This window comes from Nomascus leucogenys, chromosome 15 (genome assembly GCF_006542625.1).
Source record: "Nomascus leucogenys isolate Asia chromosome 15, Asia_NLE_v1, whole genome shotgun sequence".
In the NCBI taxonomy this organism is placed as follows: domain Eukaryota; kingdom Metazoa; phylum Chordata; class Mammalia; order Primates; family Hylobatidae; genus Nomascus; species Nomascus leucogenys.
This window is the reverse complement of record NC_044395.1, coordinates 79,229,882-79,244,494: the sequence shown is the minus strand read 5'-3', so window position 1 is coordinate 79,244,494 and position 14,613 is coordinate 79,229,882.

Sequence of the window (14,613 nt, the reverse complement as noted above, 5' to 3'; positions counted from 1 at the left end):
AGAGCCTCTTTCTCTGACTTAATGTTAATGAATGAGGAGTCTTAGATAGTCTCAGGAAGGGGCCAGTCATGGGAAAGACCAAATGATTAGGGAATTAGAGGGCTGGAACTTTCAGCCCAAAGAGGTGGATTGGTTTACTTACTCCCTGAACCTGCAGCACCAGCCCAGTGCAGCTCTGAGATAGATCCATAACTGAGTTTCTTGGTTTTGATGGAAAACTCTAACCTCAGCTCCAAAATAGCACAAGGGGCCAGGTGCAGTGACTCATGCCTGTAATCCCAGCACCAATGTGGTTGAGGTAGGAGGACTGCTTGAGGCCAGGAGTTCGAGACTATCCTGGGCAGCATAGTGAGACCCCCCCGTCTCAAAAAAAAAATAATAATAACAGGGCATGCTTGCATGTTCTAACAGTTTTCCCATCACTCTAGATTCTAAGATCACTCTAGGTTCTGAAATGGGGCTCTCACCTCAAACACACTGCTGGAAAGTTTAGGGGTGGGTCACTGATTCTTCAGAGTACCTCAGGGAAGGGTAGATTGCCACAGTGTTTTTCGGTTCCTCAGTCTTTGCAACAATGTTCTCAGTCAGGGCTGGGCCCCTGCCTGCCTACCAAATGTGACTACTGCTGCTGGGAAGAGATGTGCCGAAGGCAGAGAGAGAGCTGAAGTTGGCTGGGGAGACGAGGAATTTTCACCTGAAAGGCTTGGGTTTGGGCACTCTGAGATGACCTGTGAAGATAAACTAGGTAGAGTCTTCATTCCCCTAATTTATGATACCTAGCAACAGCTTGCTGCAAGCACAGCTTCAGGCTTCTTAGGCAGAACAAAGCCAGTATTTGACTCCACAAATATGAATAAAACAAATACCATTTACTGAGCACCTGCTATGGTGCCGGCAGCCAGCTAGGTAATCCCCATACTAATCCTTTGGAGTAGGCATAATTATCCCCATTTTTCAGATACGGAAACCAAGGCTCAGAAAGGTAAGTGACTTTGCTAAGGTAGTGCAGCTAGTAAGTGATTTTGGCTGAGACTTTAACCCAGTGCTGACTAACCCCAAAGCCTATGATTTTCTCTCTATTATAGGATGTTGTCCCACCCCACTGCATACAAAGGGCAAATTATCTAGGGGGCCCAAACCAGTCCCAGGCTCAGAAGAGGCCTTGGGTGCCAATGGGTGTCTCTGCTGAGACCTTGGTATTCTGCCCTTAGACTGGGACTTAGACCATTGGCTCTCCTGGTTCTCAGGCCTTTGGGCTCGAACTAGAATTTATACCACCAGCTTTCCTGAGTCTCCAGCTTGCAGATGGCAAGATCATGGGACATCTCCACCTGCATAAACACATGAGCAAATTCCTCCTCATAAATCTCTTTATATATATTCTTCCATTGGTTCTGTTTCTCTGGAGAACCCTGACTAATATAGAACCCTGACTAATACAATTCAAACAGTAAAACTTCTGTACTAAAGCCAGAGAAGAATGTGGAACCCTTGGAAAGGGTCAGTAAACACTTTCAGGGAACAGAACAGAGTTCTCAATCTGACCAAGTGTTCTTTGGATGTGGCCTCTTCAAAAGGGAAAATCCCTAGCACAGTCACTATGGAAAACAGTATGGAGGCCCCTCAAAAAACTAAAAATGGAACTTCCATATGATCCAGCAATCTGAGTATATATCCAGAAGAAACGAAATCAGTATATCAAAGAGATATCTGCACTCCCATGACTATTGCAGCACTATTCACAATAGCTGAAATATGGATGGACTCAATCTAAGTGTCATCAATGGATGGATGATAAAGAAAATGTGTTGGCCAGGTGCAGTGGCTCATGCCTCTAATCCCAGCACTTTGGGAGGCCGAGGTGGGTGGATCACCTGAGGTCAGGAGTTCGAGACCAGCCTGACCAACATGATGAAACCCCATCTCTACTAAATAAAAAAAATTAGCTGGGCATGGTGGTGCATGCCTGTAATCCCCAGCTACTTGGGAGGCTGAAGCAGGAGAATTGCTTGAACCCAGGAAGCAGAGGGGCTGGACATGGTGGCTCATGCCTGTAATCCCAGCACTTTGGAAGGCTAAGGCAGGCAGATTGGGCTCAGGAGTTCAAGACCAGCCTGGGCAACATGGTGAACCCCCATCTCTACAAAAAATACAAAAAAAAAAATTAGCTGAGGATGGTGGTAAATGCCTGTAGTCCCAGCTACCCAGGAGGTTGAGGTGGGAGGATCACCTGACCTAGGGAGGTCCAGGCTGCAGTGAACTGTGATGTCACCACTGCAATCCAGAGCAAGACCCTGTCTCAAAAAAAAAAGAAGAAAAAATATACTATATATACCCAATGAAACACTATTCAGCTATTTCAGAATGAAATCCTGTCATTTGCAGCAACATGGATGGAACTGGAGGTCATTATGTTAAGTGAAATAAACTGGCACGGAAAGACAAACATCGCACATTCTCACTCATGTGGGAACTAAAAAATTTGGTCTTATGGAGGTAGTGAATAGAATGGTGGTTACCACAAGTTGGGGAGGATAGCGGGGATGAAGGATGAAGAGGGATTGGTTAATGGATGCAAAAATACAGTTAGATAGGGCGACTATAGTTAATAACTTATTGTATATTTCAAAATAGCTAGAAGATTCAGAATGTGCCCAACACAAAGAAATCACAAATATTTGAGGTGATGGATATACCAGTTCCCCAGATTTGATCATTATACATTTTATGCTTGTATCAAAATGTCACATGTACCTCATGCATATGTACAACTATTATGTATCAATAAAATTTTTTTAAAGGGAAAATCCCATAAAGAGGTGGTTTGACCAAGGGACAAGTTGGCTTCAGAGAATAGATGCTGCTCAGCACCCACTGTAAGATTTTCCTAAAATGGCCCTGGCTGCAGGATGCTGTCCATCCAAAACACAGTGCTGAGTCATTCCTTCATCTTGTATTTGTTACACTCCTCCTCAAGAGCATTCGGTGCCTCAAGAATAAAATCCAAACACTTTGGAAAGACACAGCCAAACCCCTGTGATCCAGCGCCCACATCCCCTCTCTGGTTTTATCTATTTTCCTTCGTGCTTCCTATATACCAGTCCCAGGGCTACTCACCACATTCCCCAAATGTGCCATGTATTCTCTCACCTCCAGCCTCCCACCTAGGGAGTTCCTTCTTTCTGAGTGCCCTCTCCTTTGCCATCATCCCTGCCCACCTGAGCCCCACATAACCAGCACTCAATATATTCTTTTTTTTTTTTTTTTTTTTGAGACAGGTTCTCCCTCTGTGACCCAGTGCAATCTCAGCTCACTGTATGCAACCTCCACATCCCAGGCTCAGGTGATCCTCCCACCTCAGCCTCCTGAGTAGCTGTAACTATAAGTGTGCACCACAATGCCGGGCTAATTTTTATATTTTTAGTAGAGACAGGGTTTCTCCATGTTGCCCAGCCTCGTCTTGAACTCCTGGGCCCAAGCCATCTGCCTACCTCAGCCTCCCAAATAAATTAATTCATATTGGTGTATGTCTCCGTCACTGAACTGTAAGCTCCTAGTGCAAATGAACTTTTTTTCCACTGGGAAACTTTCTTTCCACTAGGAAAAAATGTTTTCCTAGCACAGGGCAAGAAGTTTTCCTAGCACCGGGCACAGTGGCTCATCCTTGTAATACCAGCACTTTGGGAGGCTGAGGCAGGAGGATCGCTTTAGCCCAGGAGTTTGAGAGCAGCCTAGGCAAAATAACAAGAACTCATCTCTACGAGAAAAAAAAAAAAAAATTAGCTGGGCATGGTGGCGTGTGCCTGTAGTCCCAGCTACTTGGGAGACTAGGGTGGCAGAATTGCTTGAGTCCAGAAGGTTGAGGCTGCAGTGAGCTATGATCGCTCCACTGCACTTCCTGCCTGGGAGACAGAGTGAAACCCTGTCTCAAAAACAAACAACAACAACAACAACAGAAAGGCTGGGCACGGTGGCTCACCCCTGTAATCCCAACACTTTGGGAGGCCGAGGCTGGCGGATCATAAGGTCAGGAGTTCAAGACAGACTGGCCAACATGGTGAAACCTTGTCTCTACTAAAAATACAAAAATTTGCCGGGTGCGGTGGCAGGCACCTGTAATCCCAGCTACTTGGGAGGCTGAGGCAGGAGAATTGCTTGAACTCAGGAGGCGGAAGTTGCAGTGAGCCGAGATCACACCACTGCACTCCAGCCTGGGTGACAGAGCAAGACTCCATCTCAGAAAACAAACAAAAAAACCCCACAAGTTTCTCATTTATCTCCATAACCCAACACATACATTTATTTGTTTAACAAATATATTTTGAATTAAATGCCTGCTATGTAAAGGGACTGTGCTAGGTATTGAGGATACAAAAATAAATACAACAAACTTATAAGCCTTCGAAGACTTTAGTATTTAGTGGAGGAAACTGACAGCCTCGCCCTTAATAGTGAGAATGCATAAGAGAATTTAACTACTGCAAAAGAGGTAGAGAAAAGTGCTCTGCCATTCAGAGAGAGGGCATTTGGGTAAGGATACCAAAAAAGGCTTCCTGGAAGAGGTAGCATCTGAGCTGGAGCTAGAGGAGGATTTTAATTGGTAAAGATCAGGTGTTGAGAAAGCAGAGAACGGGCCGGGCGCGGTGGCTCACGCTTGTAATCCCAGCACTTTGGGAGGCCGAGGCGGGCGGATCACGAGGTCAGAAGATCGAGACCACAGTGAAACCCCGTCTCTACTAAAAAAAAAAAATACGAAAAATTAGCCGGGCATGGTGGCAGGCTCCTGTAGTCCCAACTACTCGGAGAGGCTGAGGCAGGAGAATGGCGTGAACCTGGGAGGCGGAGCTTGCAGTGAGCCGAGACTGCGCCACTGCACTCCAGCCTGGGTGACAGAGCAAGACTCCATCTCAAAAAAAAAAAAAAAAAAAAAAAAAGAGAAAGCAGAGAACAATGCATGAGTAAAATGCACAGGGGCAGGAAAATACATGGTGAGTCTGGTTAATCTTTAGCCTTAAATGCCAGGCTAAGAAATTTGGGGGAGACAGGGTATGGTGGCTGACACTCGTTTTTTTTTTTGAGACAGTCTCGCTCTGTCGCCCAGGCCGGAGTGCAGCGGCATGATCTCGGCTCGCTGCAAGCTCCGCCTCCAGGGTTCACGCCATTCTCCTGTCTCAGCCTCCCGAGTAGGTGGGACTACAGGCGCCCGCCACCGCGCCCGGCTAATTTTTTTTTTTTTTTTTTTGAGACGGAGTCTTGCTCTGTCGCCCAGGCTGGAGTGCAGTGGCGCGATCTCGGCTCGCTGCAAGCTCCGCCTCCGGGGTTCACGCCATTCTCCTGTCTCGGCCTCCCGAGTAGGTGGGACTACAGGCGCCTGCCACCACGCCCGGCTAATTTTTTTTTTTTTTTTTGTATTTTTAGTAGAGACGGGGTTTCACCGTGGTCTCGATCTCCTGACCTCGTGATCCTCCCGCCTCGGCCTCCCAAAGTGCTGGGATTACAGGCGTGAGCCACCGCGCCCAGCCTAGCGCCCGGCTAATTTTTTGTATTTTTAGTAGAGACGGGGTTTCACTGTGTTAGCCAGGATGGTCTCGATCTCCTGACCTTATGATCCGCCCACCTCAGCCTCCCAAAGTGCTGGGATTACAGGCGGAGCCACCGCGCCCGGCCAACACTTGTTTTTTTGTTCTTGTTTGTTTGTTTGGTTGGTTGTTTTTGAGATGGAGTCTTGCTCTGTTGCCAGGCCGGAGTGCAGAGGCGCGATCTCGGCTCACTGCAAGCTCTGCCTCCCGGGTTCAAGCGATTCTCCTGCCTCAGCCTCCCTAGTAGGTGGGACTACAGGCACGCACCATCACACACAGCTAATTTTTTTGTATTTTTAGTAGAGACGAGGTTTCACCACGTTGGCCAAGATGGTCTCGATCTCCTGACCTCGTGATCCACCCGGCTGTGTCTCCCAAAGTGCTGGGATTACAGGCGTGAGCCACTGTGCCCAGCCCATGGCCAATACTTGTAATCCTAGGACTTTGGGAGCCTGAGGCAGGAGGATTGCTTGAGCCCAGGAGATTGAGGCTGCAGTAAGTCATGCTTACACCACTGAACTCCAGCCTGGGCAACAGAGTAAGGAAAGGAAGGCACCAGGATTTTTTTAGTAATACACAACATACAGATCTACAACATGTATGGACCATATACAGCTCCAACCACATCTGTTCAGAACATACACTTCTCATACAACCCTAGACAGCCCCACAGTCCCTTTGAACCCTCACTGACAGCCTGACTTTTTTTTACCTTTTCTGTGGTTGCAAAGCTGATGACTTTCCTGAGTTGCAGGGCCCAAGATGTAGACAACCTCATCAGTCTCTGTTCCTGAGAGACCAGGGCCTACTATGTACATACCAAAGTAGAGGCTCCTCTCTTTGGCATGAGAGCAGGCACCTGCTCCTGAGAAACTCCTTCATGTCCCTCTCCTCATCCCAAGCTCCATCCATCTCTCAGATGACAGGAATGGATGCCAGAAGACTCCACCGTGACTGTTCAGGTTCTCCTGGGTGACAACCCCTGGTCCCCTGATGCCTGTCTCCTCCTCCTCACCCGCTCCTCCTCCAGGCAAGGCTCATCCTCAGGCACAAGATGCTGCCTGCATTTCCTCTTTTGGCTTCGACCGTCATTCCCTCCAGAATTCATTCCTCACACTGTTCCCTAATAAAATCCATCTCAAAAACTCTAGATTCCTTCCCAGCCACTTCCTAACCCAGGAAATAAGTAGCAGCTGTGCCCTTTCTCTCCCTCTTTCCCTGGCTGGGATTTGGGCCTCAAGCTTCCCATCCCACTGAGAAGTTCCAAAGCAAAACTGTCACCAGAATTTAAGTGGCTTCCAAACCGAGGGCCCCCAAAATCAGTGCTGCAGAGGGAGTCCCAAGGCCCCTTCAAGCCAGACAGTCACCAGTGGCACCCACAAGCAGAAACTGTCTCTTGTCTAATCACAGCAGGGGAGGACCATGGAAAGTTGTGATAGCCTTTCCCTCTCACACCTTGGATGGCAAGGACAGTGATGGGCATGGTGGGACAGAGATGAGTGGGCAGTTGATGGAGTGGGGACACTGGCCTGGGGGTCAGGAAACATGTATTCTTACCCCAGCTATGTCATGGAAACCTGGGTAACATTGTGGCAGTTGCATTCCCTCTGTAGCCTCAGCACCCTTGACCGTAAACATAAAAGGATCTCTCTTGGCCAGGTGCGGTAGCTCATGCCTGTAATCCCAGCACTTTGGGAGGCCGAGGCAGGTGGATCGCTTGATATCAGGAGTTCAAGACCAGCCTGGCCAACATGGTGGAATGTCATCTCTACTAAAAATACAAAAATTAGCCGGGCTTGATAGTGGGCTCTTGTGATCCTAGCTACTCAGGAGGCTGAGGTACGAGCATCAAACCCAGGAGGCAGAGGTTGCAGTGAGCCCAGACAGCGCCACTGCACTCCAGCCTGAGCGACAGAGTGAGACTCCATCTTAAGAAGAAAAAAAAGGGCCTCTTTCTTCCAGCTGTAATGTCCAAGGAGGCTCTGAGATGGTGAGTCCAGCTTCCACACACACCTTCATTTTTACAATGCTCAGGAGTCAGAGGCAAAGCGCTCCCCATTTTGGGAAGTGATCAGGGCTGCTCCTGAGATAAGGGAGAAATGCCTATGGCGACAGGAAACCTATGCCTGCCATCCTCTTGTCCCCCATATTAGTTCCAAAACAGGATCCCAAATGCCCAGTACACTGGTGGGTGTTTGTTAAATTTGTTAATAAAAACTATCTTGGCCAGGCGCGGTGGCTCACGCCTATAATCCCAGCACTTTGGGAGGCCGAGGAGGGGGGATCATGAGGTCAGGAGATTGAGACCATCCTGGCTAACATGGTGAAAGCCCGTCTCTACTAAAAATAATAATAATTTAAAAAATTAGCCAGGGGTGGTGGCGGGTGCCTGTAGTCCCAGCTACTTGGAAGGCTGAGGCAGGAGAATGGCGTGAACCCGAGAGGCAGAGCTTGCAGTGAGCCGAGATCGCGCCACTGCACCCAGCCTGGGCTACAAAGCGAGACTCCATCTCAAAAAAAAAAAAAAAGAAACTATCTTGGGCCAGGCGCAATGGCTCACGCCTGTAATTCCAGCACTTTGGGAGGCCGAGGCGGGTGGATCACTTGAGGTCAGGCATTAAAGACCAGCCTGGCCAACATGGAGAAACCCTGTTTCTACTAAAATACAAAAATTAGGTGGGCGTGGTGGTGGGCTCCTGTAATCCCAGCTATTCAGGAGGCTGAGGCAGGAGAATCGCTTGAACCTGGGGGGTGAGCTGAGATCATGCCACTGTACTACACCCTGGGCAAGACAGAGCGAGACTCCTTCTCAATAAAAAACAAACAAACAAACAAAACAAAACAAAACAAAAAAATTTGGCTGGGCATGGTGGCTCACACCTGTAATCCAGCACTTTGGGAGGCTGAGGCAGGTGGACAATGAGGTCAGGCATTCAAGACCAGCCTGGCCAACATGGCGAAACTTCGACTGTACTAAAAAATACAAAAATTAGCCAGGCATGGTGGTGGGTGCCTGTAGTTCCAGCTACTCGGGAAGCTGAGGCAGGAGAATTGCTTGAACCTGGGAGGCAGAGGTTGCAGTGAGCCGAGATCGTGCCACTGCACTATAGCCTGGGTGACAGAGCAAGACTCTGTCTCAAAAAAAAAAAAAAAAAAAAAAAATATATATATATATATATATATATATACACACATATATCTTGTCCCAACACAGTGGCTTACGCCTGTAATTCCAACACTTTAGCAAGCCTAACTGGGAGGATTATTTGAGACCAGGAGTTCAAGACCAGCCTGGGCAACATAGTAAGACCTTGTCCCTACAAAAAATTTTAAAAATTAGGTTCTGCTGGACAAGGGGGCTCTCTGCCCTGTTCTTTGAGCCTGCTCAGAGGACACTGCCCTGAAAAGGCAGCCCTACTCATTTCTGTAGGGTGCTAGAAGGGGTTCTGGCTCCACTGGGAAGCCTGAGATTCTATTATGAGGAGCAAAGAAAACTCCTCAGATGCTCAGGACGGAGCTCCCAGGCTGTGGGGGGCCGGTGCCAATGTGGAGAAGGCTTCTTCTGTGGCCAGATAAAGGACATCAGGTCCTTCCCTTGTGTGTAGCTGTGATGGCTTTCACAAGCATTCTCTCAGGGTGTTTTCACCCCGACCAGAAGAGGAAAGCAGGAACTTTAATATTTGACTGGTGATATTGCCAAAACAAAAAACTGTATTGCTCCAGGCCACACAGCGGGAAAGTGGCCAAGTGGATTTCATAAATATCTTTTTTTTTTTTTTTTTTTTTTGAGACGGAGTCTTGCTCTGTCACCCAGGCTGGAGTGCAGTGGCGCAATCTTGGCTCACTGCAAGCTCCGCCTCCCGGGTTCACGCCATTCTCCTGCCTCAGCCTCTCCGAGTAGCTGGGACTACAGGCGCCCGCCACCACGCCCGGCTAATTTTTTGTATTTTTAGTAGAGACGGGGTTTCACCGTGGTCTCAATCTCCTGACCTCGTGATCCGCCCGCCTCGGCCTCCCAAAGTGCTGGGATTACAAGCGTGAGCCACCGCGCCCGGCCAAGGCCAAGTGGATTTCAAACTCACCACTCTGTACCTCTGACTTCCTGTCTCACAGTCTGGGAGGATAGTAATTAAGTACTTAGCCCTTTGCTTCCTGGATATCAAAGGGCAAAAGTAATAAATACTCCCTAGCTCCCTCCCCTGCCCAAGGCTGCAAGAAGGTCCAGGCAGCTGCCCCGGCTCACAGGGCTACTTCAGGGCTCTATCTAATTAGCCTCCCTCTCCCTGGTGCCGCATTAGCCTTGCATGGCCCTTGGGTGTACAGGGCCAAGCTCTGCCTTTTGTACAAACACACTTGCAGCGTCAGGCTCTCTCAAAGGACAGTTTCAATGAGCTCACACTCCAGTTTTAGCCACAGAAGGGATGGAAGCCTCAGAGAGATCCTCACAGCCTTGGTCTTCCTTTACCCACTGAATCAGAGGAAGACCACCAGCCCCTGACACCTGCCCCTGCCTCACTTATGCTGCAGGGCCTCTCAGTAACCCTGGCTAGCCCACAGGGCAGACATTAGTCACACAGTGGAGACTTTGTGCTCAGAGAAGAGAAGGGAAGTTCTCTTGGTCCGCCCTAGTGTTTCAGTGGTGGTGACTCAGGGCCTAGAACTTCTGGTTTCTTCTCTGCACCATGTACCATGACCTTCACAACATGCCTGGCACTGTGGGTGTGGTTCTCCCTCTAGTCTCTGACTCCTGGGTTTTTTCCACTGTACCAGAGCTTCTTCCAACAGCCCTTGCTTGGAGTTGACAGCTCTGTAGCTTGGCCTCACTCTGCAGGAGGCCACACCCCAGCTTTTAAAGCTACAGGGTTGGCTGAAGCCTACCTCAGTGGAGAGCTCCCAGCCTCAGCTTCCTCTCCAGTTGTCTTTTGGCTGCAAACTCATGATGTCACAGACAACCACCGACCCGACCCCCACCACAAGCTAGTTCTCAAGCACCCAAATTCCTCCCCTTTCCTCAGAAAGGCTGCCTGTCAACCACAGATGGGTATAGGCTGTGCCAGCATCTCCATGGTAACCATGGGCCGCAGCTTCCTGCCTTGATCCAGAGCTTGCACCCGTGGCAGGGCTCCCTTGCAAGGAGGGCTGGCTGTCACAGTAGGCCGATTACACATCTCACTATCATCCTTGCATGGGGACAGCTTAGGGAGGCAGCACAGCTCAGGAGTTCTTTGAGGAAGGTCTGAAAGGGGGCAGACTGGGAAGGCCCTCCCTTCTTTGTGGAATCAATTCTTCACGGTAGGCCGTGGGGCTCCATTGTTAACACTTTTTCAGGGCAATGGGTGAAAGTTGAAAATGTGAGTTTGTGAGTTGGCTTTAGACTTTGCTCTCTTGGGGGATACAGGAGAGCGATTGCAATTGATTAGGCAATAATTCCAGTTCCTTGCCACCCCTAACTCCGTAAAATGTCCCCTGGGGCAGTTGAGGAGCTCTCAACTAGGGGGGCTGTTTATCTATGTGGAATCAAAGACTCCAGAGTGAGAGGGGGGCCAGCAAGGGCCAAGAAGAGGAGAGCCGACCTGAACTGCACCATTTTGAGGATTGAGGAGGTATCTTCTGAGAGATTCTGTTTCCAGGAGAAAAGCAAACCAGAATACAAACCGCAGCTGCTGCTGTTCCTCCTGCTTCTCATCTCCGTCCTCTAAGCACATCTCCTCTGCTTCCAACCGCAGTAGTAGGAGGCAGGGGATGGGAGTGAGCCTGAAACTCATTGTAGCAGACCAGAGCTCACAGCCTTCCCTGACCCCTGCGTATTTGTTCTTTTTTTTTTTTTTGAGATGGAGTCTCACTCTGTTGCCCAGGCTGGAGTGCAGTGGTGTGATCTCGGCTCACTGCAACTTCTGCCTCCTGGGTTCAAGCAATCCTCCCACCTCAGCCTCCAGAGTAGCTGGGACTACAGGCGCATGCCACCACGCCCTGCTAATTTTTTTTTTTTTTTGAGACAGATTCTTGCTCTGTCGCCCAGGCTGGAGTGCAGTGGTGCGATCTCAGCTCACTGCAAGCTCCGCCTCCTAGGTTCACGCCATTCTCCTGCCTCAGCCTCCCGAGTAGCTGGAACTACAGGTGCCTGCCACCAAGCCCGGCTAATTGTTTTGTATTTTTAGTAGAGACAGGGTTTCACTGTGTTAGCCAGGATGGTCTTGATCTCCTGACCTCGTGATCTGCCCGCCTCGGCCTCCCAAAGTGCTGGGATTACAGGTGTGAGCCACTGCGCCCGGCCGACACGCCCTGCTAATTTTTGTATTTTTTTGTAGAGATGGGGTTCCACCATGTTGGCCAGGCTGCTCTCAAACTCCTGAGCTCGAGTGATTCGCCCTCCTCGGCCTCCCAAAGTGCTGGGATTACTGTGCCCGGCCTTGCATAATCCTTCTTTTCATGTTCAACTTCTTTTCCAAATCTCCCTGGAGGGCAGTTAGGTGTTTGCACTTCTGTGATATAGAATCAAGAATACCAGTGGGCGTGGTGGCTCACACCTGTAATCCCAGCACTTTGGGAGGCCAAGGTGGGCGGATCACCTGAGGTCAGGAGTTCGAGACCAGCCTGACCAACATGGAGAAACCCTGCCTCTACTAAAAATACCAAATTAGCTGATCATGGTGGTGCATGCCTGTAATTCCAGCTACTCGGGAGGCCAAAGCAGGAGAATCGCTTGAACCCGGGAGGCGGAGGTTTTGGTAAGCCGAGATCGTGCCATTGCACTCCAGCCTGGGCAACAAGAGAGAAACTCCATCTCAAAAAAAAAAAAAAAAAAAAAAGAATCATGTTAGCTGGGCACGGTGGCTCATGCCTGTAATCCCAGCACTTTGGGAGGCCGAGGCGGGCAGATCACTTGAGGCCAGGAGTTCGAGACCAGCCTGGCTAACATGGTGAAACCTTGTCTCTACTAAAAATACAAACATTAGCCAGGCATGATGGGGGGCACCTGTAATCTCAGCTACTTGGGAGGCTGAGGCAGGGGAATTGCTTGAAACTGGGGGAGATGGAGGTTGCAGTGAGCAGAGATCACGCTACTGCACTCCAGCCTGGGCAACAGAGTCCCTGTCTCAAAAAAAAAGAATACCATGTTGGGGAAGACTGTATAGGATGATAGCAGGGAGAAGAATTTGGGTCCTTAGGCTGTTAATCTAATAGAGAGAGAGAACACCTCAAAGGAATTTGGGGGGCACTGAGGGTGGGAGAGTTGAAGAGATGCCTTAACTTCTGTGGACTGTGATCAGAGTGAACTGTAGAGGAATGAGGCCTCTAGCTATTCTCATTTAGTGCTGTTGTAGACATCACTGGAATTTCCACTATCACTTGGCCAAATGTGATGCTAAGGATTTGAGCTATTTTGGAATTACTTTTCTTTTTCTTTTCTTTTTTTTTTTGTTTTTTTCCTGAGATAAGGTCTTGCTCTGTTACCCAGGCTGGAATATAGTAGCATGATCATAGCTCACTGCAGCCCTGAACTCCTGGGCTCAAGCAATACGCCATGCTCAGCCTTCTGAGTAGCTGGGACTTCAGGCGTTTGCTACCACGCCTTTCTAATTTTTAAATTTTTATGTAGAAATGAGGTCTGGCTATGTTGCCCAGTATGGTCTTGAACTCCTGGTCTAAAGTGATCCTCTTGCCTTGGCCTCCCAAAGCGTTGGGATTACAGGCATAAGCCAGTAAGCCTGGCCTGAAATTACTTTGGATTGCTGACAGGTTCTTCTTAGACAGTGCTGGGAGACAAAACCTCATGGTTCCAGCCTTTGTGAGAATTGCAATAATAATTACTCCTATATTTAATTAATTAATTTATTTATTTATTAGGTCGAGTCTCGCTCTGTTGCCCAGGCTGGAGTGCAGTGGCATGATCTCAGTGTGCTGCAACCTCTGCCTCCTGGGTTCAAGCAATTTTTATCCCTCAGCCTCCCGAGTAGTTTGGACTACAGGCGTGCACCACCACGCCTGGCTAATTTTTGTATTTTTAGTAGAGACAGGGTTTCATCATGTTGGCCAGGCTGGTCTCAAACTCCTGACATCAGGTGATTTGCCTGCCTCGGCCTCCCAAAGTGCTGGGATTACAGGCGTGAACCACTGAGGCTGGCCATTATTTATTTATTTTTATGAGACAGAGTCTTGCTCTGTCACTCAGGCTGGAGTTCAGTGGTGTGATCTTGGCTCACTGCAACCTCTGCCTCCTGGGTTCAAGCGATTCTCCTGCTTCGGCCTCCCGAGTAGCTGGGATTACAGGTGCATGCCACCACCTCCAGCTAATTTTTTATTTTTAGTAGAGATGGGGTTTCACCATGTTGGCCAAGGCTGGTCTTGAACTCCTGACCTCAAGTGATCCACCCACTTCAGCCTCCCAGAGTGCTGGTATTATAGGTGTGAGCCACTGCGTCCAGCCTTAATATGTACTAAATCCTATAAATTCATTATCTAATTTAATCCTCACAACTACGTATTTTAACAGAAACAGAAACTGAGTCTTAGGGAGGTAAAGTAACATGCCTAAAGTCACTTGGGCATATGTGCTGGAGCCAGGCCTCAAAGAAAATGAAATCCAGAGGCTGGATGCACCGGCTTACGCCAAAGTATATCTCAAAGTATATCCCAGCACTTTGGGAGATCGAGGCGGTGGATCACATGAGGTCAGGAGTTCAAGACCATCCTGGCCAACATGGTGAAACCCTGTCTCTACTAAAAATACAAAAATTAGCCGGGTGTGATCGCATGCGCCTGTAATCCCAGCTGCTCAGGAGGCTGAGGCAGGAGAATTGCTTGAACCTGGGAGGCGGAGGTTGCAGTGAGCTGAGATCGTGCCACTGCACTCCAGTCTGAGCCACAGAGCGAGACTCTGTCTCAAAAAAAAAAGAAAATGAAATCCAGGTAGCAGCTTAGCAGCTGGGTAGGCTCCCTGCATGGAGACCAGGAACTGCCACTACCTCTAAGAGCAGAGACAACAGGGTGCTCCTCTCAGTAAGCTCCCAAGAAAATTGCCAGGCCATCCTGA